This window comes from Ambystoma mexicanum, chromosome 11 (assembly GCF_040938575.1).
Source record: "Ambystoma mexicanum isolate Mex_15411 chromosome 11, UKY_AmexF1_1, whole genome shotgun sequence".
Classification (NCBI taxonomy): domain Eukaryota; kingdom Metazoa; phylum Chordata; class Amphibia; order Caudata; family Ambystomatidae; genus Ambystoma; species Ambystoma mexicanum.
This window is the reverse complement of record NC_090934.1, coordinates 991313211-991340793: the sequence shown is the minus strand read 5'-3', so window position 1 is coordinate 991340793 and position 27583 is coordinate 991313211. Positions and strand designations below refer to the sequence as shown.

At 46.5% G+C, this 27583-nt stretch overlaps 1 protein-coding gene and 1 non-coding gene across 3 annotated transcripts in view; one reads left to right on the top strand and one right to left on the bottom strand.

The window, feature by feature from the left end:
• Positions 1 to 27583, top strand: part of LOC138504001 (inactive cell surface hyaluronidase CEMIP2-like) — a 721493-nt gene that overhangs the window by 47465 nt on the left and 646445 nt on the right. The gene's annotated exons all lie outside the window — the stretch shown is intronic.
• LOC138505259 (5.8S ribosomal RNA) lies at positions 11808 to 11961 on the bottom strand. The gene has a single exon (XR_011280086.1). It is a non-coding gene; the product is annotated as a 5.8S ribosomal RNA (ribosomal RNA).

Here is a 27583-nt window from a genome sequence, read left to right as displayed (position 1 = left end):
TCTCTGACCAAGACTTTAATGTATCAGTCATGTAGATGTTCTTTGTATAACCTTTGTGTGGATTACAATTTAACCTCAGATAGCGCTATCTCCAGGATGTATGAAGTTTATTTGTTGTTGTTAAATGTCCATGGTTTACACTTAACCACTGTGATTCTATTTTCTTCCTGTCTGACTAATAAGGAAACCATGTGTCTTTTTGATGTTTAGCTTGAGGCGAGATGATTTGCTGAATTTCTCAATGATTCTCAGGGTATGCTGCATGTCCTCCTCGCAGGGAGTATCATCTGCAAATGCCTGACCTGTCAAATGTTGTATGCGATCTTCGTTATTGAATGTGAAACTTTTCCTTTTGATTCAAGGTCACATATCAGAGGGTCCTGTTAGAACTTGATGGTCGTGAAGATTATGAAAGCCTCTGTCCCCAAGTATCACACAGGGAGACACTCAAATAACTCCCTGTGCGATCCTTGAAGCCACAGGTATTCGGTGCTGGAGTGCCAGGAACCAGGAACGCCGGAAACCCCCCAACCACTGAAAAGCAAGCAGGTAGTTGCCACAAAGCCAAAACAAGCAGTGACCAGAAAAGTAAGCTATGAACCACTAGGGGCTTACCTAAATGGGAGGAGGATGGGACATCAACCAAATAGTGGTCTCTGGGTGAGCAATGTGGTGAGCGTTCAGAGCACCCTCAGTGTGTGGTATTCGGCGGCAGCAGTTGAGTGGAGAGAGGCTAGGCGCTGTTCTGTTGGAAGTTAGGTCACACACTGGAAATACCTGAGAGCGCTGTGGGTGCAGACTTTAAGCGTAGAAACAGTGGAGGATAATCCAAAATCAGTCTGTATGAGTTCCGGGGTCAATATGTTTCCATGAGAGAGTCTGATTTAACAACAAATCCGAAGGGAGTATCAGAAGAAAGCCAGGTATGGCAGTCCGTGGGTCAGTGTACCAGAAACAACGAGGTATGGGCAAACAATCCAGGGAGGAAGCGAGGAGAATCCGTTGAGCAAATCCTTAATCCAAAAAGGCGTGAGTCGAAAGTCAAAAGTATGCCAAACGGTGCCGGATTGAACAGCTGTGAAGCACTGGACAGGCGCGTACGAAAACGCTTTTAACCTGTTGCCAGGTTGTCAGGTGATTGGGTCTTCCATGTCACGTGTTGCATGCCTACAGCACATACCCGGGTCTTACGCGTCACGTGCTCCGTAGTGTTAACAACTGGTCGGACCTTCTGAGTCACGTGATGCAGAACAGAACCGAGCCGGTGCCCGACACGACCCGTGACAAGTCACCAAGGGAGCTGCCAGTGGAGAAATTGACGCAGGCAATTCGGACAATCACTGATGCCTGTCTGCTTCCAGGTGTGATGCCAACAGGTACCACACCGCTGCCGCCCTAATTGAGTAAGAGTGGGTATGTGTGTAGAAGGGGAATTAGAGAGTAGGGAATCAGAATGCATGACAGAGCCCCCCCCAATGGCCCATGACCCCGTGGGCAGGACGGGTAATCCCAATGGAACCGGGCAACAAGACGAGGGGCATGGACATCCGAAGCAGGAACCCATGAACGGTCCTCAGGACCATACCCCAACCAGTCCACCAGATATTGCAACTGCCCTCTACAAAGGCGGGAACCCAGGATGTCGCTAACCTCGTATTCATCGGGGGCAATGACAGACACAGGAGCAGGGGGAGACACAACACGGGTCGGGCCAGGGCAGGGTTTGAGCAGGGAAGTGTGGAACACTGGGTGCACTCGCCAACTAGCAGGGATCGAGAGGTGATAGGCAACTGGGATCAGAACCTTGGACACTCGATGGGGACCAAAAAATCGAGGAAGGAGCTTGCGGCAACCAGGCAAGTGTAGGTGACGAGTAGACAACCACACAAGGTCTCCAACAGAGTACACGGGTGCCACAGCCCGTTTTCTGTCGGCCGCAGCTTTCATGGACGACTGGGCCTCTCGGAGATGGACAATGGTGCGGGCATGGACAGAGGGAAGGTCACGGATACAAGCAGAAGCAGCTGGGGTACTAGACAACGTAAGGTCGGGGAAAGGAAGGGTCCGAGGATGTTGGCCGTAGAGAGAGTAAAACGGAGAGAAGCCAGTGGAGGCATGCAAAGTGTTGTTGTAGGCAAATTCAGCGAGGTGCAACAAGCTGAGCCATGACTTTTGAGGCTGTAACGTCAAACAACGCAAATACTGCTCCATGGCCTGGTTCACCCTCTCCATTTGCCGGTCCGTTTCCAGATGATAAGCAGAGGAAAAACGGGCGTCAATACCAAGCAGCTTTGTAAGAGCTTGCCAGAATCGTGACGTGAACTGCGAACCCCTGTCAGAAATCAAAACCGAGGGCAGCCCAAACAAGCAGAAAACAGATTTGAAAAACAAGTTGGCCAGGATGGGAGTGGAAGGAATCCCTGAACAAGGTATAAAGCGAGCCATCTTTGTGAATGAGTCAACCACTACCCAAACTGTGTCGCAACCCTGCATCCGGGGTAAGTCCGTAACAAAATCCATTGTGAGGGTGTGCCAAGGTTTTGGAGGAATAGGCAGGGGTTGAAGCAGACCCAAAGGGCGACCCTTGCGCGTCTTACATTGGGCGCATACTGAACACATGTTGACGTAATTGCCTACATCACGTCTCATCGACTGCCACCAACATCAATACTTGAGTAAAGCTAGGGTACGCTTTTGACCAGGGTATCCGTTGATGATGGTGTCATGAGACCATTCCAGTGCCAGGTTACGGGTATCACTGGTGGGCAACACTAACCTCTCCTGTACGAAAGGTAGTCCATCGCGATATATAGGATCCCATTCCGATAGCTGCTGTGGGTGTTGTGAAACCCAGAAACGTATGATAGACAAGAAAGGCTGCGGGGGTGTACAAAGGCAGACTACGAGACCCTGATTAAGTATGGTTTCTGGAAAGATCGGAAAGGACACCCCCCCCAGGAGAGTGGGACAATGCATCTGCTTTACCATGCGTCACGCCTGGCCTGTGTTTAATCTGGAAGTCATATGTAGTGAAAAACAGGTGCCATCGTTCTTGCTGGCTGCTGTTGCATTTGAGCGAAGCCAGGTCCTGCAAGTTACGATGGTCTGTATATACAATTATTTGGTGTTTGGCCCCTAGAAGGTGGTATCTCCATACTTGGAAGGCGTCTTTGATAGCTAGGAGTTCCTTCTCTGTGACGGTATAGTGAGACTCAGTGGTAGTGAATTTGCGTGAGTGAAATGCCACACGGTATAGACGACCAGAGGATGGGCATGGTTGAGAAAGTACAGCCCCCAATGCGAATGATGAAGCATCCGCCCCCACCACAAAGGGGCGTTCTGAGTCCGGATGTTGGAGAACCGTAGCCGTGGTAAAGGCAGATTTTAGTGTCTCAAAAGCAGCTTGATGCTCTGGTGACCACGTAAAGGGGACCTGAGGGCTAGTCAAGGCTGTAAGAGGGGCCACAACTGAAGAGAACCCTGAGATGAACCTTCTATAAAAGTTAGCGAATCCAAGAAACGACTGTAAGGACTTGAGAGTCACAGGAACAGGCCAAACTAGGACAGCACGGATCTTAGACTGATTCATGGTCAACCCTCCCGGTGAGATGTGAAAGCCCAAGAACTCAACCTCCTTGGTATGGAACTGGCATTTCTCTGGTTAGGCAAAGAGAGCATTCTTGCATAACCGAGACAAGACTTCCCTTACGTGTGACACATGTTCCTCTAGAGAGGAAGAAAACGCGAGAATGTCATCTAGATAGACAATGACATAAGTGTCCAAGATATCACTAAACACGTTGTTCATAGACCACTGGAACGTGGCCGGTGCATGCACAGCCCGAAGGGCATGACTGTGTATTCGTACAGGCCGTGTCGGGTGCAAAATGCCATCTTCCAATCATCCCCCTCACGAATACGGATCAAATTATATGCCCCTTGGAGATCGAGTTTGGTGTAGACAGAAACGTGAGTTAATCGATCCAGCAACGGGGTGATGAGTGGAATCGGGTAACGATTTTTAACCGTGATTGAGTTTAATCGTCTGTAATCAACACAAGGGTGAAGGTCACCCTCCTTTTTTGGGACAAAGAAGAAAGGGCTGGCTGCGGGTGAGGTGGAGGGTCGGATGTGTCCCAAAAATGTAGAGCCTTTAGGATGTAGTTCTTTAGAGCCAGATCTTCAGAAGGGGAAAGGGAATAGACCCGCGCCTTGGGTATTGTGGAGTCAGAAACCAGATCTATGGGACAATCATATGGCCTATGAGGAGGTAGGCCCTCCGCGGTCCCTTCATCAAACACTGCCTGATATTCAAAATAATCTGTGGGGACACTAGCCATGACTGCGCCTACCGTATGTGGGACTGGTGCGAGCGGCTCGTCGGCCTCACTCACAGCAAGAAGCGCGATAGCTCCTAGTGCTCGTGATAGGGTAGGCAACCCCTCGGTCTCTATGAGACAATAGTGTTGGCAGATATCAGATTCGAAAAGGACTTGACCTGTCCCCCAGTTGATAAGCGGGTTGTGCCGTCGTAACCAGGGTCTACCCAGGATAATCCCGAACTGAGGGGTGGATATGAGATCAAATGTAAGTGTCTCCTTGTGGGTGTCCTGAACGACTACTTCAAGGGGTGTGGTCTGTTGCCTGATGGGGCCTGAAGTAAGGGATGTTCCATTCACGACTTGCACCGGTTCTGGAAATTTCTTGGTTACCAGAGGTAAGTTGAGGGTATTAGCCAAGGTTATGCCAATAAAGTTGCCTGTAGCCCCTGATTCGATGACTATCTGAACTGAGTGTGAGGTGTCTGAGTCTGACTTCAGAACAGCATGGACTATAATAGGTCGTATGCACCTAAATGCGGGGGCTGTATCGGAAGAGGACTGGTGTGTGCTTGCCCTAGCCCCCAAGTTTAAGGACGAGCTTTCTGAAAACCCTGATTCTTGTGTTTTGGACGGCGCGGGCAGTCTTTGACATAGTGTCCGTTAAGACCACAGTAAAATAAGGCTTTGCCCGCTCTTCCACGTTCCCTTTCCGTGGTAGTTATGGGACTACGTATTCCCCTGACCTGCATGGGTTCACCGGGAGATTCGGGAGGCTGAAAATGGGACTGTGCACCGGAAAGCCCGGCTTCCACCTTCTGTTCGGTTCTCCGAGCGTCTACCTGTAAAGCCAGATCAACCAGACCGGGGTACAACGCAGGTAACAATGGCACAACAGAAAGGGCGTCTTTCATGTGGTTATTCAGTCCTCTGTAGAACACCACAGCCTTTTTGTTCTCGGGCCATGAGGTTTCTACTGATAACTGGTTAAAGCGGGTTATGTATTCTATGAGGGGGTATTTTCCCTGGGCAAGATCAAGCAACTCTAAATCCCGGGACTGGGCCTTGTGTCTAGTATCAAACACCTTAGACATCTCACTCACCAATAGATCAAAATCATAGAGGGGTGGTCATTTTATAGCAAAGGGTTCAGCCAAGTGGCTGCGATGCCGGACAAATGGGACAACATAAAGACGGCCTAGGTGGTGGAATCGGGGATCGCCAGAGGTCTGCAAAGGTAGTGGAGTTTTCACTGGTTCAGAAACGTGCAGAATTGCCTGGGGTCACCATGGCATCTCTCGGAGGCTGCCAATGGAAAAGGGGTTGGAACCACCACCGGGATGTGGGCGGACGATGTACTGGCGGGAGACGAAGCCTGTGGGGTTGTATCCCCGAACTCTGTAGTGGCTGCAGCCATATCTGCTCTTAGGAGGGTGACAGCTTGGACTAAAGCAACCACTGTGTCTCTGGCTGAGGCCTTCATAATCCGGGTGACAAACAGGCTTCACAGTCTGTTAGAACTTGATGGTCGTGAAGATTATGAAAGCCTCTGTCCCCAAGTACCACACAGGGAGACACTCAAATAACTCCCTGTGCGATCCTTGAAGCCACAGGTATTAGGTGCTGGAGTGCCAGGAACCAGGAACGCCGGAAACAAAGCCAAAACAAGCAGTGACCAGGAAAGTAAGCTATGAACCACTAGGGGCTTACCTAAATGGGAGGAGGATGGGATATCGACCAAATAGTGGTCTTGGGTGAGCAATGTGGTGAGTGTTCAGAGCACCCTCAGTGTGTGGTATTCGGCGGCAGCAGTTGAGTGAAGAGAGGCTAGGCGCTGTTCTGTTGGAAGTTAGGTCACACACTGGAAATACCTGAGAGCGCTGCGGGTGCAGACTCAAGCGTAGTAACAGTGAAGGATAATCCAAAATCAGTCCGTACAAGTTCCCGGGGTCAATATGTTTCCATGAGAGAGTCCGATTTAACAACAAATCCGAAGGGAGTATCAGAAGAAATCCAGGTATGGCAGTCCGTAGGTCAGTGTACCAGAACAACGAGGTATGGGAGAACAATCCATGGAGGAAGCGAGGGGAATCCGTTGAGCAAATTCTTAATCCAAAAAGCTGTGAGTCAAAAGTCAAAGGTACGCCAAACATTGCCGGATTGAACAGCTGTTCAGCACTGGACAGGCGCGTACTCCACACTTTTAACCTGTTGCCAGGTTGTCAGGTGATCGGGTCTTCCGTGTCACGTGTTGCATGCCTAGAGCAGGTACTCTGGTTTTCCGCGTCACATGCTCCATAGTGTTAACAACTGGTCGGACCTTCTGAGTCACGTGATACAGAACAGAACCGAGCCGGCGCCCGACACGACCCGTGACAAGTCGCCAAGGGAGCTGCCAGTGGAGAAATGGACGCAGGCGATTCGGACGATCACTGATGCCTGTCTGCTTCCATGGGTGATGCCAACGGGTACCACACCGCTGCCGCCCTAATTGAGTAAGAGTGGGTATGTGTGTAGAAGAAGCATTGGAGTGTAGGGAATCAGAATGCATGACAGGTCCATTGCTATGTTGAAAAGCATCCGGGAGAGTGTATCGCCTTGTTTTACTCCTGATTTCATATTGATGTTGGGTGTTGCTTCATTGTTTTTGCCTTTTAATGTATGTTGATGAGTCTGTATACAGATCTTCAATTAAATTTCTCATTCGGGATGGTACTTTAACCCTTTTTAAACAATTGATAATATGCTTATGACTTACTGACTCAAACGCTTTGGAAATAAAATATCAATAAATATTACTGCAAGAGTCTTTATTTTTTGTTGGACCTTTTTATGATGTTCTTTTTTTGTAGACATCCACGAACTCTCATGAATCCTTTTTTCCTATTGTTCAATGTAACAAAAGCAGCCAGACTTTTGGTTATGACTTTTGTGAAAAAGTTTCATCAATGCTGTGTCTATTGTTATTGGTCTCCAATTACTGATCGTATCAAGTTCATTCAGAGGCACACTTTTAGGAATGAGAATGGATCTCTTCCTTTTGTTGCAATCTGGAACTTTAGAGTTCTTGATCCACAACTTAAGAAGTCTTGGTAGTAATGTGGGATCTTTTTTGTGTATGTTGTATAGATCCAGTACGCTAATGTAATTGGGACCAACATGCTTTTTCAGCGATATTTGTCAGCCCTTTGACTGATACTTTTTTGACTAAGTAGTCCTATAGGTGATCTTCAGGAAAGTTACTGACTGGATTCTTTGTATTCTCTTTTTCAAGAATGTTTTTGTAGTAGTTGTAAATTGTCCCAACTTCAATTTTGCAGATACATCTTCAACACCCTCAGTAATAATGCTTGCGATTTTCTTCTTACCCTTCTTGAACATTGTCAGACATTCTTCTGCACATTTCATCCTCTTATTATTGTTTACAGTCTTTTTAGCAGGCTCTTTGTTGGAAGTATCAGGGACAATGATCAAGGATTTATTAGTTGAGGTGTTTTCAACTTCTGGAGTATTGAGGTTTGTAGGTATATTCATCTTGTGAACATTCTCATTAAGGAACTCAACCATTGCTTCCATGAGTCCTTCCCGAATTCTGTGAAGCTGGGGATCTATTCGACACTCTTCTATTTCATCTAATCATTGGTGAACTTCTTGTAGATTCTTGATCTTAAAACTGGAAGATCTTTTGCCGAGGATGAATTGTTCATGGCTTATTTGAGTTGGTTCATTTTCTATCTCACTGAGATCATCTTCCGATTCTTGCTTTATGCTGAAATGTGATTCTTCAATTTCTTCAATTTTCTTATTATGGTCTCTGATATCTCGCCTTTTATCAGCAATCTGCTTGTTAGTTTTGTTATTGAAGTGAGTAGCAAAACGTTTGTTCATGTTATTCTTGTCCTGATATTTGATTTCAAGGTCGATCACTAGTTGGATTTCTTCTTGTGACCACATTTTAGATCTTCTACTAAGCTTGGATGCTAAAAGTCTTAGTTCATTGATTGCTTTTGGATGTGCGTGTCGAGCATGTTGTGACACTCCTGATTTACTTCCAAATCTTTGGTCGCAAATGTTGCACAAGAAGAGTATGTTTGATGGAGGATTATTCGGTTTGCATTTAGCAAAAGTGGCATGCAATGTTGTGATACTGATCTTCTTTATCACATTTAGAGCCGAAGACCTTTAGTATGCAATGTTTGTGTTTGTTGGAAACATGCTTCTTGAGCTCTTTAAATGTTCCCATAATATCTACACATAGAGGGCATTTGTAGTATTCCTTAGGGTAGCTCCAGAAAATATTCTTCTTTTTCTGGAGGGATTTGGTAAAAATTGGGATGCTCATTTATTTAACTGGCTTACATCTTTTAGCTTCAGCTATGCTAGTTGAGGATACCAAGACAAAATCTTCTTTAATGTCCAATAGATCTTCATTTTCATCCATTATATTTTCGAGTGGTGTGTTATTAACTGTGCTATTATTGTCATTGATGGTGTTCATGTTTTTGGTGCTTTTTAATTTGTCAAATCTGTTGAGGACGTTTATAATTTGTTGAGGAGACAGCACTTTCTTTCACCATCTCAACAGGGTTTTGTTGAACCAGGAAATATCCCATCTGGAATCATTTGGCCTTGATTCACCCATTCTCAAATTGACCAGCGATGCCTCATTTGGCCTAGGTATCCTGAGATAGTTATTAGTGGGACCACAAGGAGGTAAAGGCCACTATGACTGAGAGAAGGGTCAGAGAGTCATAGTTACTCCTGCCATTTACCCGCACTTCATTGAATTTCTTCACTTTGACATTCAGAGCACTGGGCAGAAATCACATAACACCTTCCACGGGCCTTCCTGATGCTTTGTTTTAATTAAACAGTCAGATTCCCCTGGTCTACACCATTTCTAAGTCAGCTTCTAGATGTCGGCCGAGACAGAACGCTGGGAGGGGAGTGGGGAGAGGTGTAAGGAAGGCATGATATCAACAGTAAGACAGACACAAGTGACCATAGTTCAAGGGTGTTTATTGAACTTCAACATGGGTATTATAAATGCCTATCTAATCCTAAATCTACAGATGGGAGCAAGCTACGACCATCAAATAATAACACAGTCCTAGTAGTGTCTTCTCAAAATAAAAGGGGCTATATTAAAAAAACCTATTGCCAATCCTTACCTCTAAATAGAAACTATGTGGGGTATAATGTTGCAAAAAGAAAGAAGTGTTAAAAATTATATGTCAGGATGTTCAGGCTGTTTGGCCTGCCTTCCCCACTTTTTTTTAGCACTGCACAAGGTAGTTCACTCGAGCGTAGCACAGTCTCTGGCTTCTTTAGAGTGAGGATACAGTTCAAATCTTAACATTAGGTCCTTCTGTATGCAAGTATCTTTACTCCTCAAATTATCTTCATTCAGGGGGCCTGATGTAACCAAACAAAAATGCTAAGTTATTTTCCTCTTTGGATTCCTACAAGTATTCACTTTAGGTGATTCACTATTCATCCAGATCCCCCTCAGTCGGGATCAAATCTCTCCAGCACAATGTTTGTTCCCTTTTTATCCCCCTCAGTCAGGCTCAGATCTCTTTAGTACAAAGTTTGTAGGATATTCTTTCGGTGACTCACGGTTCACCCCGGATCCCCTCAGCCGGGCTCGGCCCAATTTTAAATCGGTATCGAAGATTTTTGAATGTGCACTGGGTTTTGCTTGACCCGTTGAAGGACCACTTCGATTTTACAATTCCCTCTCCTTTACATTTGTCCCATTTGTGTTTGGATACCTAACAGAGACTTTCGAATGAGCACACACATGGTGCCAGACCACTCTGTTTATTGTATCTATCTTCGCTCCAGAGTTCAGTCACTCATTTAGTGCATTACTTATGTTGACATCACTTGCGATGTGTGCTTCATGCACTGTCCTCTTCAAATTCCTTCATACAATGTTGCTGCTTGCACCTATGGGTTCCAGACATCCCGGGTTGGTATCAGTCTCCCAAACTCACTGGCTTTTCTTTGTTGTAGGAGCCAAGGACAGTACCATGGCAGCAACCGCTTCTCCCCGCCTTGACCATCGACACGGAGGAGCCCCGGGTACCTCTGACACACAATATAGGAGTCTTCAGCTTTGATTCCAGGTCTTATATTTTCTATTCTCAAAGGCTGATAAAAGTTATGGTTTTACGGTGAAAAGGTCAATGGTCCTTCCTTTGTATTCCTTTTCGGTCTCGCCGTTTTTCACCTTGTATTAAACTGCATCTTAGAACTGCTGCTTCCTTGTGTGCTTTGCATTGCCCAGAGTGTGCTCTCATGCTCCACCTTTTATCCATGTGGAGAAGTGTGATAGAAGTCAGGTGTGTGTAATGATCAGTAATTTACTCACCCTGCCTGACCATCATGTTAGGACATGTCAGGTATGCGGCTCGGTGTTAGTCCATTTTCCCCTCACAGTGAGTTGTGTGTGAGAAAGTGTTTGTGTCAGAAAAAGGGGGGGGGGTTTGAATCGCTACGTATCCTACCTGGTAGGATGGGGTAAAGGTCTTATAGGGAAGGGGACACGGTGTTTCTCTGTCCAGTGTCCCACTTCCACTCCCTGAAGAGGCCCCCTCCAGGTGATCCTCCCACACTGGTCCATCACCAGGAACTGGATCCAAAAAGCGATGGCCATGTGCTGGTCACCTGGATGACAGATCCCCAGGGACTAGTGGGTGAGAACCCTTCAGGTTTCTCACAGAGGTAACCATCGCAGATGGGGCGATACACAGGAAGGGCCTGGCTCACATCCTGCGTCAACGCCTCTGCTGAGAGGAGTTGGGCCCCCTCAGCGACACCGGGGATTCGTTCTTCTGTACGCCACATTTGATGCACCTGCTGCTGGATGAAGATTCAGTGCTGGGATCTTCCCACTTCATCCGCTACTGAGGGAATCCTGGTTAGCTTATTTTCCTCCGCTTAGTAATATGCTTAGATTTAGCAGGTCACTATGTCTGATCTGAAGTCGTAGTTGTGGAGCCGAAGCTCGAGTGCCCGGCCTCAGGCCTGGTGCTGTTAGAGGGGTTGTCCCAGCCTTGCACCTCCGGCACTGCCAAGTGTTCTCTGTCCTGATCTGTGCAGAAGCCCACCTGGGGAGAGGTTGCCTGCCGGACACAGTCGTGAGGCCTGCACTCCAGGGCCATACCATGCAGGCAGCCTTGGGACACCATCAACCGAGACCGCTACATGCAGTACTGCCAGCTGCCCCGGGGGGAAGGTACATTGGATCTTTAGTCTGCTGCCACCACCCCTACTTGGGTGTGCTGGGCGACTGGCCCTCACGAGCCCACAAGTGGGGAAACTGGGTGTGCAGGATAGGCCGGCAACAAGCCTTTGTGCCAGGTCCAGTGATCCTGTGATGGTACTGATTGGGGTCTGACCATAGGGGGATGAAGAGAATGGGGTCTCTGTGAGTGAACCTGCTGCACTCCGGTGACAGCCCCGAGATGATTGACGTTCAAGCGGCCATCAGACAGGCGTAGCCTCGGGAGGAACCCAGGGCCACAAGGTGTGTTCAAAGTGTCGATGATCAATGTGTCCTGAAATTCACATTAATACTTGCAGCTAGCTGCGTTCTTGATCGATGCGCTAGCCGAGTGATCCACCGCCTAGAGTGTTAGGCAACTTCTTTTTCCCCAGACATCAGCCCAAACTTGCTGGAGCAAATCGGCACCGCCTGTCCCACCCATGTGGTAAGATGGCCTGGCACCCCATCTGGCTTCCCCAAATGGGAGTCGGCCAAGACCATCAGGGTTGCAGGTGCTCAGCCCAACCACTGTCTTCTGCGGCAGCATGACAGGGCTTCCCACAGCAATGGCCGATGGCTCATCCCCCAACCGTGACCGACTGCTCCCCTTTTGGAAGGATGGAGAGCAGGGCTGGAGGTGGCAGGAGTGGTCGGGTGGGACAGTTAGAGTCTTCAAACCCCAGCCTAGCTGCACAGGGCTGGGATCCAGGTACCTGGACATGGGTGAAGGTCCCTCGCTGCACCAGAAAACCTGGCCATTGCTTAGCCATGGTGGTGGGTGGCTGGAAATACAGCACCCAGCCATTGAGTAGGCCTGGCATGGCTCAGAGTTTGACTGGCGGTCCGGGCCCCCATCCGCTGGGGAGGCATCCTGAGAGAACAGCCAGGATTCCCTCGCCTCCTGCTGCCCCCACTCAGGACTTCCCTTCTGATGGGGCTGGGCCCCAGCCAACACCCGCCAGCTAGCAGGATGGGGACAGGAGTGCCTGACCAGCATGGTGGCTCAAAGGGCCAGCTCGGAGCAAATGGGCCGCTCTGGGCTCCCTCTCTGGTATGAGGTTGGGGATGACCCAACCCTGCCAGACATCCCTGTCCAACTGCTGGGTCGCGGACCCCTACGATGGATGGGATCCTGCTCGCTGGCACCTGGTCCCCCTCATGCCCTGGCCACGGACTTCTCCGCTGGCAGACCGAAGCACGAGAGGCACCACAGACTGTATGTGTGTGCATCTGGGATGCAATCGAGGTCAGGCCAGCGGTTCTCGCTCTGGCTGCTCCACCGTTAATGATCCTTCCACAGATTCACCTATGGAAACCTTGTTATGCCTTTTACTTCCTCTTTTTTTCAGCACTCCACCAGGGCTGTTGCTGACCCCAGTGGGGCCGATCCGAGGACCTCACTAAACCATCCATTCGGTAGTAGCAATCCCGAACGAGGTACAGTGGGTTATCTGCACCTGTCATTGATGGGTAGGACACACGCTTGTCTGTTCAGTCCCAGACATCCAAGGGCATCACAGACCGGCTGTTGCTCGATCTTGTGTGACTGAATGCCACTTGTTCCTCAAAGAGGTTGAACCCCAAACGCTGGGGGTCATGGAACTAGTTGTCATGGATGAGTCTCATTTGTTATCAGAATTAACCAGACCAATCCCTCCATCAACGGCCTTGCACCACCACCCACAGAATTGAGAAAGAGCTATCAATCTGTCAATCCTTTCTGTGTCTGGGCCGGGTGAGGTTTTCTGCGTTGAGTCAAATTAAGCCGTAGACTCCACTCCAGCTGGAGCCCTACTGTCAATTCCTTTAAGCTTCTGCTTTGCAACCATACTCCCACTGAAACCTACATACTTTGGTTTCCCGGAAGCTGCTCAGCGGTTCATAGGAATAACTCAGCCGAATCGCAAGTCAGCATGATTAATGGTCGGAGATACGATGGGATATGATCGTCTTCGAACCTCCCAGCTTTCATTGGTGATTAATGAAAACATTCTTAGAAAATGCTTTTAGTTTTGTTAATCTTGCGCTGGTTCAAGAATTTCACTTCTAGTGGCACTATAGGATTACCCCCGGCCTTCCTTCATAATTTTGGCCCCAGTTTGGAAAAGGAACATAATAGAACCAGATCCATTATTCCTAGCTGAAGTATTCAGGTGACCAGCTTGCTTTGAACACTTAATTTTTTTTAAAGTAAATGCTACAGATTCCCAGGACACTCAGTGAAGATCATAAAGATGGGCGCCGAGATGGAGGGGATAGGACAGGTGGTTGCTCACCTCACGGCGGTCCCCCAGCTCAATCCCAAGATCCAACATGAGCTTTTGCTTTTTTTAAACTTTATTTTGACATATGACAGACATCACAAAAACTCCTTTGACATAAAAGGCAGGTATAGTACATAATTCAGTATACCCAACATATACATCAGTAGAACAGCATTTAACCAGAGCCTCACTCCACCTTTTAAATGTCCGTTTAACAGCTCCCCTCTTAAGATCCAATAGGACACCTCCATCCAGCTACACATATTGTGATAAATACATCCGCAATTGGTTCCAAATATCCCTCGGCCTACAGGTGGTGGTTACCGTAGCAATATAGGTCTCTTCCCTTTCATTAGTGTAGACTAGATCTTTTAGCCATTCGGCAAAACCTAGGGGAAGACTTTGGCTTCCAGTGTCTGAGAATATACTTTTTGGCCACCATGCAAGATACATTAAAGAGTCTCTGAGTAACTACTGAAACCACACCAATATCTCTCAAGAGATATTTATTAGGAGACATGGTAAGAGGAGATCTCAGTGATAGCTGATAAAGCACTTGCTACCCAGGGCCAGACTTGTGCCATAGAGGGCCATTCCCAGTACATACGCATAATGTTTGCGGGGGTCGTTCCACAATTCGGAGAAGCATCACTAGTGCCAGGGGCAAATTGGGAAATCTTAGCTGGTGTATAGTGTAAACTGTTCAAAATCTTAAATAATTGAATCAGCCTATATCTGACATTCATAGACACCTCTTTAGTTAACAGGCAACATCTCTTCCACTGTATATCGGAGATTTTGAATCCCAAATCTCGCTCCATTTTGAGCGCACGCCAATTTTAAAAGGCTGATTGGCCCGGAGGACACTATAAAGCTTGGAGACATACGCTTGGATTCCTCCCACCACGATTGCTTCAATACATGGATGAGCCGCCAGTACTAGCAGAAAGGATGGCCATAGCTGCTGAACTGATGCTCCATGCAATAATATTGAAGTATCTTTGTAGGATTATTCCCTAGTTTGTTTGTAAAGTAGCATAGTGATAAAAAGTGCCCCTCCAGAAATAAGTCCTGCAAGGTTGAAGTACGAGTCGGACACAATAGTAGCATGGTGATTGGCAAAGACTGTCATTCAGGCAAAAATAAAGAGGAAACCTAACTCTCCCTAACTCTAAGAGGGGTTTCCCTGCTTTTAATAATAGAACTAATGAGTCAGTCAGAATGTCCAAGTAAATTAAAAGAATACACGGTTGTGGCAAAATACCTACTTATATCCCTCAAGCGTATAACTAATAAGAAAAGGGTAGTGGGTCTTCGTGGTCTAGAAGAATGACTCCATTCTTCTGGATGATGAGCCACAGTTCCAATTGAATTTCGCCTGTGAGAATGACTCCCTTCTCCAGGTCCGAGTTCCTTTCTGAGGAAGCAAAGTTCCAGTTTGTAGTGGCTTAAGGGTTCAGTTCCAATGCAAAAGAAAAAGTCGCAACTTAAACATTATTCCTTCTTGAACATTGTTGTAATTCACTATTGTGTTCTGGGAGGTTGGCATCATGGAAGGAGACACAGATAGAAGATTCAAGGTATAACAAAATGTTTTATTATAAAAAGTTCAGGATTGTGTAAGACCTAACTTTCCCTATACTAAGGTGGGATTTACCTACCTAAAGAAACTAAAGAACGTCTGGGTCAGAAAGTTCAACTGAAAAGTCGGTCTGTGCCCAAAACCTATGCTATCCCTCATGACTAAAACAAAGCAATGTGAAGTGATGTCAACCATAAACTAAACAATGTTCTAAAGTGAAAGTTCTGAGCTATCTACAGCTCAGGCTTTTTCTTCAGCTTCTTTTCCCCAAATCTCAGCATGTTTGTTATATTGTTCAATTTACTTTCTGGTGGACTTGAAATCAACAAATTCCAGCTTTTTATCCAGGTCCGATTGCTCTTCCTCAAGCTCAATATAGATCCAGGGCAGCACATCTCAGGATTCCCTTCCCCAAGTTCAATATTAAAGAATTAAACAAAAAGGAGTATCTTGAGGCTTGGTTCTTTAGACAACGTTTCAACAATTCTTCACAGTTCAGGGTTCTCCTCACCAAACCTTATATGCACCAATGATAGCTTTGCTCTTCAACATAACAGCAAACGTCCTTGTTGGAAAATATGGTTCTCTGGTCTTGGCACAGTTGTTAGACCACTCCATCCATTATAGGTCACGCAACCAGGAACTTCCAGGTTCCCTTGAGTAATTCAATATTCAGCCAAACAAGTGGTGACTTGACTTAGACTCCAACTTTACCAAAAGAAATTCCAAAACACTGTGGTGACTGGCACTCCAATGAAGATTTTATTCATTGTGCTTTGTTTAATGACCTCTACACGTGTTTCACCACTTGCTAATACAGTGGCTCATCAGGAGGTGAGCTTCATATTTTGAGTACAATTGAGCGAACAAGAAGTAAAAGAAAAAGAAACAAAGAAATACATTTCAGTCATGTGTTGGAGATTTTGATTCATCTCATATGTTCATACATTTGTTATATAGTTATTTAAGCCTCTATATATATATTGCAAGAATCCTATCATTTATACAAGATATAAATGGTCTCAAATGTTATTTTTAAAAAGTTTCATTTGAGAAATGTTATGATCCAAATAGATTAAATACAAAAGAAGAGCGCTTACTTTACGTAAATCTTGTTTCTAGAATGCTTTGTTTTTGTCAAAAAATCGGTTTCCTGTGCTGATTTGCTGCAATTCTAATGTTTCAGGAAACGTACTGAAGTCTTTACTTCTAATATTTCCCTTTTTTTTAAATGCAGTCCCTAAAAATAAGGACAGAATTGTTTTGTTTAGAAAGTTACATAGAGCTAAATTTCAATTAAATTACCAAGTTACAAAAGTGGCTGATTTTTAAAAAAAGATAAGAATCTACTATCATAGACTCAAAGCTTCCTGGTCTTACCTCTTTGTTTTTGGCTCTTGCTTAGTATGTGGTTCTGATCTGGATCCCGGGCTGCTGCTGTCTGTGAAGAGGTGCCCGCTTTTTATACGTTTTTGAAAAGCAGCGTGATAATGTCACGCGTTTCAGCGTGGTGACAAAAAACGCGTTTTAGCGTGATGACATCACGCGTTACGGCGATAAACGCCATTTTGGATTAGACCTATGGCATCGTGATGGCGTTTCTACTCCCCACATCTATTGGCCATGTAGATGTGGGGGCGCCATCTTGGAGTCGTGTTTGCTCCAAAGTTACTAATGTGAATAATTATTTTGATCGTCATGTTTAATCTAAAGTTGCTTATACGAAAATATATTGTGATAGGTGAATTCCCTCTTTTGTTTATACATTAATATAGATTGACAATAATGATAGTGATCGTAAGTTTAATGGGAGCATAATTGTCCCGGTAATTCAAGAAGTTTACGTAACCACATTAAAAAATTAAAAAAAATGTATTTATAGAAAATCAATCTTATCTCATTTTGTTTTTGATCCACTTTAGTTAGAGCGGGCATCCAATTCAGTCTAATAAGATTAACATGAGTTTTTATGAAACTTATGTTATTAATGTTGCTCATGGAGTCTGGAGGTTAGATTCTCTAGACTTCAGCGTTTTGCTCGAGATTCGTCTTTCGATACCTATTCTCAAAATGTGATAATATTAATTATAGTAACCTTTGGTGTGGTCTGAGGTTAAATACATAAAATATTGCTTCAGAGATGGGAGGGAGACTCATTGCAGATGACACAGTCATATGTAACATAAATACAATACAGTTTTACAAAAAATTATGTAATTCATGGTCCGCGTTGAGACCCCCATTGATGCTATCCATGGAAAATATCCAAAATGCTTCACGTTTTCGTTGCTCCTTTTCTCTATTTCCTTCTCTCTCATGACTGTTGATCTGTTCAATTCCATAAAATCTTATATCAATATCTGCTGTTTTGTGGTTTTCCAAAAAATGTTTACTCAATGGGTAACGTGTATCATGAAGTTTAATTGTTCTTATATGTTCATAAATTCTTGTTTTCATAGGTCTGATGGTACTCCGTATATAGGTTTTAGTGCATGCGCATTTGATGGCATAAATCACAAAGTTTGTATTGCAGTTTAGAAAGTCTTTAATTTTGTAATGAGTGCCGTTGGCTTTAGTACACTCTTTTAGTCCATTGATGGCATAGTTGCACATCTTACATGTGCCGCATTTGTAGAACTCTTTTAACTTCTCTCCAGTCCATAGTTGTTGTAAACCTTTCTTTTTCTTGTGTTCAGAGAAGTGTGAAGGACAGAGTTTGTTTTTAAGATTAGGTGCTCTCCTGAACGTGAGCCACGGAGTTGTTGATAGAAACGGTTTGAGATCTTCATCTGTGGTCAAAATATTCCAGTGTTTGTTAAGGATCTGTCTTAGCTTGCTAGCCTCCGTGTTGTAAGTTGTGATGAATCTTAAGGACTTTGATTTCACCTGGCCTCCTTTTTCTTTATTTTGTCGCTTAATAAATCCATTCTCTTGCGTTTATCCAACTTTGCCTTCAGAGCCTTTTTTTCAGTGAAATTTCCCATTTGCATTCAGTTCATTGTTTAATAAAAGTAGTTGTACTGTTTAATATCATTCATTATTCAAAATGGAGAGTCTTTTGGCTTTCCTTTCACTTTGATATTCAATAGATGCAAGTTTGTCATATTTCATTCAGTTCCTTATTCAATAAATGTATCTTTGCTGAGTTTCTTTCATTTCAATGTTCAATAAGTCTATCATTGCTGGTTTCATTCAATTTAGTAGTCAATAAGGGCAATGTGACTTTCATTCAGTTCAGCAATCGGTAAGTGTAGCTTTACTTGTTTCATTCAATTTGGTATTTAATAAAGACTGCTTAGCCTGTTTCATTCAGTACAATATTCAATAAACGTAGACTTGTTTGTTTTATTTAGTTCGCATTCAATTTGGTGTTCGGAAAATGCAACTTTGCGGGTTTCAGTTCATTTTCATGTTCATTAATGGCAGCTTTGCCAATTTCATTCGGTTTAATAGTATCAACTTTTCCAGTTTTCAGGGACCGCTATGTTATGCATGCTTACTTGAGTGCTCAGGTGTTTCTGGTGTCTTTTGACACTTACCCACTTCGGCAGCTGCTTCCTGTGTGGTTTTTCCCTCAGCCGCGAAAGCCTGTTCGCTAGGTGCGTTATTTTGCTTCCTCCGGCTCTCGTGTGCAGCTTCACCTCCTCTTCCTGACAACTTTTGCTGCTGGCCGCCTTCCCTTTCGAGGGACCTTATCCCTGAAGAGTCCCAACAGTAGGACTCATGGGCTCTTGAGTGGTGTTTCGGCATCTCACCTTCTCACACTGCTCCTCCTGCTGTTGCCCTGTTCCCCTGTTTCTCCTTCTCTCTCTCCGTGCCTCTGCAGTCCACTTCTTATACACCTGCAGTCCTGTAATGGGCTGCAGGTGTCCTTCATTAATTAAGACGGCATGGTTCTGATTATAGGGACATGCCTGACCTTCCTTCATCTTCCTTGTCCCAGTACCAGAGTGGTGAGAGTAAATGGTGTGCATTTCTCAGTTGTTCCTTCCTCGTCCCAGTATTAAAGTGGGGAATGTGTGTAATGTTCCTAACTCTTAAGTGTTTTTCTTTCTCATATCCGTACTGAACTGTGAAGAGTGTTTAATGTTTCTAACTCTGAGTTGCTCTTTCCTCATCTCAGTACCATTAGATGCCCCAAGAGGGGAATAAAGGGGAACTGTCTTACAATGACCCAAAAAGGTTGCAAAAAAGTTTGGCGGTGTGAGAATCCTGAAGGCGTCTCACCCGCTAGTCTCCAGGGATCTGTTATCCAGGTGGCCAGGACACAGACATCGCTATTGGATCCAGTTCCTGTGGGTGGACCAGTGGGGGAGGATCACCTGGATGGGGTCTTCGGGGAGTGGAAGTGGGACACTTAAGAGTGAGATGCGGTACCCCCTTCCTTATGACACCTTTTCCCCATCCTACCCTGTAGGATATTTGGAATCCCCCCGACCCCTTTTTATACATGAACACTTTCTCACAACGCGAAAGACAACGGACTAACACCAGAGCTGTTTACCTGACATGTGCCAACACATGGGTCAGGGAGAGTCGGGCAATTGCAGACAACTACACATACCTGACGGCCCTTTCCGTTCTCCACAGGGATAAAAGGCGGAGTGCAAGAGCATACTTTGAGGAAGGTGAACACACAAGGCAGCAGCTATTCCGGGATGGCAGTTCAAGTGAAGGAGAAAGGCGGTGAAAATCGAAAGGGCGACAAGGAGGGACGTGCCCTTGCCCTTTTCAACCCAGACCGGCAAAGCCTTCGATGAAAGAATGGTAAGACTAGGAATCGCAGCTGGCAATTGGTGTGGCAGATGTAAACGCAGATGTAAACGGTAGATGGGGCCCTGCCGCACTGATAGCTAGGGTGGGGAAAAGAGCATGGTACGATCCTTGATGCCAGTGGAAGAAAAGCCAAGGAGTTCAGCACATCCGGTGAGTCTGAGTAACCTGATATCGACTGGACTGTGCTAAGCTTCAGGTTGCAGTGGCAACATTTGTATAAAGGAAAGAAGATGATAGACAAACATCTTTTTGTGAACAAATGAGGCATCAGTGTTAGAGTGGCCTGGCACCACGTAGGCGCTCCTTCGAAAGACTCTAATGCCCTACTCCTGAACAAGGAGGAAATGTTGAATTAAGAAAACTGCGAGAATCAAGAGGCCCTAGGTGTGGCTGTCGTAAGATGTCAAAGTGGTCATACAATGGTCACGTCAAATCCCTTATACATTCAAAAGTCTTTGACATGTTGTGAATTTAAAAGCTAAAGTGAACTGCATTGTGGTGACGTTAGTCTGAGCCCGATTGAGGGAGGCTGACATTGTGAAAGGAACCGGAGTCCGGCTGAGGGGGATCCTCGGGTGAAGAACAATAGCTCAACCTAAAGATTTATAAAAGGAACTGTTTGTTTGTTATTTGTGATACATCAGGTCCTCTGAAGCAAGACACTTTTGCATAAAAGAGATTTGGGCAGAGAAGGCCCTGATAGTGGAAAAGGAACTGCGAGTTCAGACTGGAGAAGCCCAGAAGTGTGCTGTGCTCGAGAGTCCTGCCTTGTCCCGTGCTTCAAACGTGGGGAAGGGAGACCCCGACCATAGCATCCGGACTTCTTTTCTTCTGAACATTATCCCACACTCTTTTATAGCATAGTGGTATGGATTGGCAATAGATTTTTTTTCTTCGTGCAGGCCCTTTTTATTTGACTACACTCCACTAGGACTTTATTATTGTTTGATGGTTGTAGCTTGCTCCCATCTTAGATTTAGGGTTAGTTTAGGCGTTTACCTCACCCATTTTTACAGTTTATTAAACACCCTTGAACTGTGAATACTTGTGTCTATCTGATTTTGATACCATGCTGCACTTACAGTAGGTTGTTATGAGGAAAAGGGGGATACTGTGGTCTATCCCAAGATACCTCATTCGCAATTCTTCTTCTCCTCTTTTTCACATGTTCTCACATGTTGGGGTGAATAATCTCTCCTGTTCTTCTCCTGGACAAGGGAGCATGGGCAACAATATCCCTTAACTCGCCTCTGAGATAGGGGTTTCTTTCTCAAAGGAAAATGTGTAATACCATGTCTCACCTAAGTGTATCCCACATCCAATCCCCAAGAACCCTCCACCCAGTTGATCCTCCCTGAGGGTTGGGATAAAAAATGTGACGGCCCTTCCCTGGTCACCTCCATAGAGGACCCAAGGGGAGTAGATGTGAGAATGTCCTCGGGTTTCTCACAGTTCCTGGAGAATGCCCCCCTTCTCCAGGTACATGATTCTCAATGTCCTCACAGAGACTGGGGAATGGCTCCCTTCCGCAGGCCTTCCTGTGGCTGGTTTCTATATACAAAATCTTCTGGGAAAACACCAAGAGGTATTGTTTCCTTCTTCTGAGATCTCCTTGCTTCCAGTTTACTAGAGCTGGGCGGAATGACTTCCCCCAAGCCCTTTCACATGAGATCCCAATCTTATGGATGCGGGTCCCAGACCTGTGTTCCTCCTGGTTAACTATCCTGCGAGGTACTGTGACTATGAAGATGACTGGGGTTGATCTTCATAAGAGGATGCAGGTGCCATACCAGTGGGATTCTCTCGCCTTGGTGTTGCAGTTCCTTTTTGCTCGGGTGGCCTTAGCATGTGCCCCAAGGGCTTCCCTTAGGCCCCAATATTGTATCTTCAGCATCTGCCAGTGCCTTCTGGTACCCCTTCCAACTGCCCCCAGTATCTCTTGTGACTTTAGTGTCTCTACCATCTCCACCTGGCTGGTGTTGGCGTTCTCCGCTGTGAGAAACCTGAGGGTGGTTTCACATATAGGCCCCAGTGATTCTTTGTTCAGGTGCCCAGGGCACGGCATCGCCTTTGGAACCAGACCCTGTGGGTGGACCAGTGCGGGAGGAACACCTGGACGGGGATCCTTGATGACGGTTGGAGGAATTCCCTCAGGTGAGATGCGGTATTCCCCCCTATTGTCCGACACGCCCCTACCTGATATCCCCTCTGTCTTTGGAGGATGTTGTCAGCAGAATCCTGTCGCACCCAATCTCTTTAACTTAGAAAAGGGAATGAGAAAACAACCAATGGGAAATCAAAACCATCTATTGACCCTTAAAAGTAAGCTAGTCCCCCACTTCTAAACCCAGAGGACATTTATTATATCCCTTCTTTTCTGACCTGTCCGTGCACAAGCTATCGACCGTCATGACCGGAAACAACTCCCTAATTCCCTTTCGCCACTTAGTTACCCCTGTACTGCAACTAGAATGAATACCTCTAGTACAGGGGTGCATAACTGATTTTCACAGAGGGCCGAAAGTACCTTACATGATGGCTATAGTGGGCCGAAAAGTAAATGTGGGTGGGGCAGTAGGCGTGGCGCGGCGTGGCAGGAGGCCTTTTCTGCCCCCAATTTTTATTAAACACATGGAAAAAGAATATATACACTATGCCCCATGGCCCCTACCTCCAACCAAACACTATGCCCCATGACCCCACTCTCCAACCAAACACTATGCCCCATGACACCCACCCCTCAACCAAACACTATGCCTCATGGCCCACACCCCTCTACCAAACACTATGCCCCATGGCTCCCACCCCTCAACCAAACACTATGCCCCATGGCCCCCACACCCCAACCAAACACTATGCCCCATGGCCCCACCCCTCAACCAAACACTATGCCCCATGGCCCCACCCCTCAACCAAACACTATCCCCCATGAACCCGACTCCCCAACCAAACACCATGCCCCATGGCCCCCACCCCTCAACCAAACACTATGCCCCATGGCCCACCCCTCAACCAAATACTATGCCCATGGCCCCCAACCAAACACTATGCCCCATGCTCCCCACCCCCCAACCAAACACTATGCCCCATGTTCCGTACCCCCAACCAAAAACTATGCCCCATGGCACCCCACCCCTCAACCAAGCACTATGCCCCATGGCTCCCACCCCTCAACCAAACCCTATGTCCCATGGCCCCACCCCCAATCAAACACTATGCCCCATGGCTCCCACCCCTCAACCAAACACTATGCCACATGGCCCCCAACCAAACACTATGCCTCATGCCACCAAGCATGCACTTTGCATACATACGCACACAGACCCCAAACCCCCACTCCCACCCCTGCATGCAGACTAACAAGCATACACCATGCACCCATACAGATCCGAACCCCCACCACCAACTCAGCATAGAAACTCACAAGCATACACCTTGCACCCATACAAACCCGAGCCCCCCACCTCTGCAAACAAACTCACAAGCATACACCAATACACCATGCACCCATACAAACCCGAGCCCCCCAGCCCAGCATACAAACTCACAAGCATACACCAATACACTATGCACCCATACAAACCTGAGACCCCTAACCCCCAACTCAGCATACAAACTCGCAAGCATACACCATGCACCCATACAAACCGAAGCCCCCAACTCAGCATACAAACTCACAAGCATACACCAATACACTTAGCACCCATATAAACCTGAGCCCCCCAACCCCCAACTCGGCATACAAACTCACACGCATACACCAATAAACCATGCACCCATACAGACCTGAACCCCCACCCCGCATCTCAACATACACAGCACTTCACAGAAACACACACTCAGGCAGACCCGACACACCCCTCAGCCCCGCATCTCAACATACACAGCACTTCACAAAAACACACACTCGGGCAGACCCGACACACCTCCCACCCCCACATCTCACCGTACACTGCACTTCACAAAAACAAACACTCATGCAGACCCGACACCGCCCCCCTGCCCCCCACATCTCAAGATACACTGCACTTCACAAAAACAAACACTCATGCAGACCCGACACCGCCCCCCCGCCCCCCACATCTCAAGATACACTGCACTTCACAAAAACAAACACTCAGGCATACCCGACATACACCCCACCCCTGCATCTCAACATACACTGCACTTCACAAAAACAAACACTTAAGCAGACCCGACACCCCTCCCCCCCCCCCCCACCCCTGCATCACAACATACACACACAAACATACAGGCAGGACAGACCCGACACACAAACACAAACAAGCAAACAGCGCACCCGCCCCGTACTTACCGGACGTGCTGGAAGGCAGGCTAGCTGGAACGCTGGCGAGGTCTCTGGCACTACGGCTGTGCGTGGGCGGGGCAAGGCTGAAATGCTTTCTGGGATCAAGCCTTACTGGCCACGCCAGCCGTAGTGCTGGCCCTCCATTGGTGCAGCAACCATGCACTATGTGACTTGTATGAGCCACGTGGTGCGTGTGCCCTGAGCCAATGAGGGCCATTGTTTTGTCTGGCCTGGAAGAGTTGCAAAGACTTTCCTAATGAAGGGGGGCCGATACTGCTTGCGGGCCCTCCATTAGGAAAGTCTTTGTTCCTCGCGGGCCAGACAAAACTGCATGGCGGGCCGCAACTGGCCCACGGGCCTTAAATTGTGAACCCGTGCTCTAGTAATATGCAGTGGCCCTGCCCCATTGAGACCAACCAGGATCAATCGCTCAATCACCATCACACCCATTCTTCCTTTTAAAGGACTATTTCATCACAACTCCACCTCCCCAATTTCGAAAATCACTAAGAAGAAGAGGAGGTGACTAAGAAGAATAAAGATTACTCAAAACCACACTGAGAGACAGAAGACAGACTGTGCCATGTTAATTCTGGACTGTCCCACTAATAGTCAGGCAAGGTGTGGGAAACCTCAAGGTGTCTCACCCGCCAGTCCCCAGGGATCTGTCATCCAGGTGGCCAGGACATGGCAATCGCTTTTGGATCCAGTTCCTGTGGGTGGACCATTGCGGGAGGATCACCTGGATGAGGGGTCCTCTGGGAGTGGAAGTGGAAGTGGGACATCAGAGGGTGAGATGCGGTATCCCCTTCCTTGTAACACCCTTTCCCCATCTTACCACGTAGGATACCTAGGAACTCGACCCTCCCCTTTCCTGACCCAAACACTGTTTCATGGAAGCTCACTGTGAGAGAAAACAGACTAACACCCCAGCCATATACCTGACATGTCCCAACACAAGGGTCAGACAGAGTCAGGCATTTACTGATAATTACACACACCTGACTTCCATCACACTTCCTCACACGGATAAAAGGCGGAGCACAAAAGCACACTCTGAGCAAGGCAAAACACACGAGGAAGTAGCAGTTCCAAGATGGCAGTTTAACACAAGGAAAAATGCGGCAAAACCAGATAGGGTTGTAAGGAGGGAATTGCCCTTGGCCTGTTCAGAGGAAGAAAAATGCTACTTTCACGAGCCCTTGAGAACAAGGAACATAAGACTGGAAATTTAAAGCTGAAGCGAGGTGCATTGTATGTTGAAGGTACCCGGGGCTCTCCCGCATCGATAGCCAAGGCGGGGAGGAGCGATTGTCACCATGGTACTGTCCTTGGCTCCTACAACAAAGCCGCTCCAATAAAGTCAGTATTGTATGAAGCAATCTACAAATAATAGACTGTAGGCGTATGTGATGTGTGACGCAAAATATAATTGAATATCCATGGAGTGACTGAACTTTTGAAACCAAGGTAGATGCCATATACAGAGTGGTGTAGCACCATGTGGGTGCTCATTCAAATGTCTCTGTTAGGCATCCAGCTGAGAGTGTAAAATTGTGAACTGTGAAATCGAAGTGGTCCTGCAATGGGTCAAGCCAAACCCTGTGCACATTCGAAAGTCTTCCATAGTTAATACGAACTGTAATTGGTCTGAGCCCATCTGAGGGAGACTAATTGTATAAAAGGGATCTGAGGCAGATCCAGGGTGAACTGTGAGTCACCTGAGAAAAGATATTCTATAAGCATTGGAAAAGAGGATCTGAGCCCGGAAGAGGGGGATCCAAACTAAACATTGTGGTAGAAAAGGGATCTGAGCCAGGATGATGGGAATCCAGGGTGAAAAGTGAATCGCCCTACTTGAATACTTGGAAAGGAAGTTTTTGTTTGTTTGATACATCAAGCCCTATGGATCAAGAGACTTTTGATAACTTAAGAGACTTCGGCATAGAAGCCCCTGATGCTTGTGATAGAACTGTGTCCTCGTGCAGAAGAAGCCCAAGAGTGTGCTATGCTCGAGTGAAACACCTTGTCCCGTTCTGAAAATGTGGGAAAGGAAGGCCAACGGCATGGAAATCCTAACTTATCATTTTGTGGACCCTTCTTTCTTTTTCATGAACATTTCCCCACACTATTTGTAACTTAGCAGTAAAGATTGGCAATAGGTTTTTTAGCATAAGCCCTTTTTTTTTTTACGAGACTCCTCTAGGACTGCATAATTATTGTATGATGGTCGTAGCTTGCTCCCATCTTTAGATTTAGGTTTAGATAGGCGTTTATCACACCCTTGATAAAGTTCAATAAACACCCTTGAACTGTGGTCATTTGTGTCTATCTTACTTCGATACCATGCGTTCCTTACAAAGGACAGGCAGACCCAGCCCTCTACTCACACCTGCAGCCTGTTAAAGAAACCCAGGTGTATGAAAGGTGGAGTTCCTGGCAGAACAGGGAGCAGCAGTTGGGAGAACTGAAGGGAGGCTGCGTGGCTGAGCCCAGCAGGGTATCCCTTCTCAATCCCAGCCCCACTTGCTACTTGGGCCAAGGGCAAACAGGACGCCGAAACGCTGACCCGGTGTGGCTGGAGGCTTGCAACCTGGAGAGAGCGCCAAAAAGCATGGGGAGCTGCTCACAGCAGCTGCTTTCCCTGGGTGTATGTTGATCCCCAGGGAGACAGATGAGCAAGTGGCGAGACCCTGACCTTAGATTTGAGAGCAGTAAGGCTTTTCCTGAAAGCATCACGTGGCTGTTGAGTTTGAGTGAGGGGACACCCGCATGTGAGGCTGAAGCGATAACTTGTCAGAAATATATGAACCTTTCTTGTGAGCATGAAATCCACTATTTAACCATAAGAAACATTGCATTATGGGACATGTAGGGAAAATACAAGCTAGAAGACATCTGCACCTTGCCTATCGTTTTTGAACTGTGCATAGATGCTACAGAGTAACAGAGTGGTCAGGCATAGTTAATGTGCCCAATCGAAAGTCTCTGTTTTAGACAAACAGTTTAGACTGTGAGAAACTGTAAATTGAAGGAATTGGAAGTTTAGTGGAAGGAAAC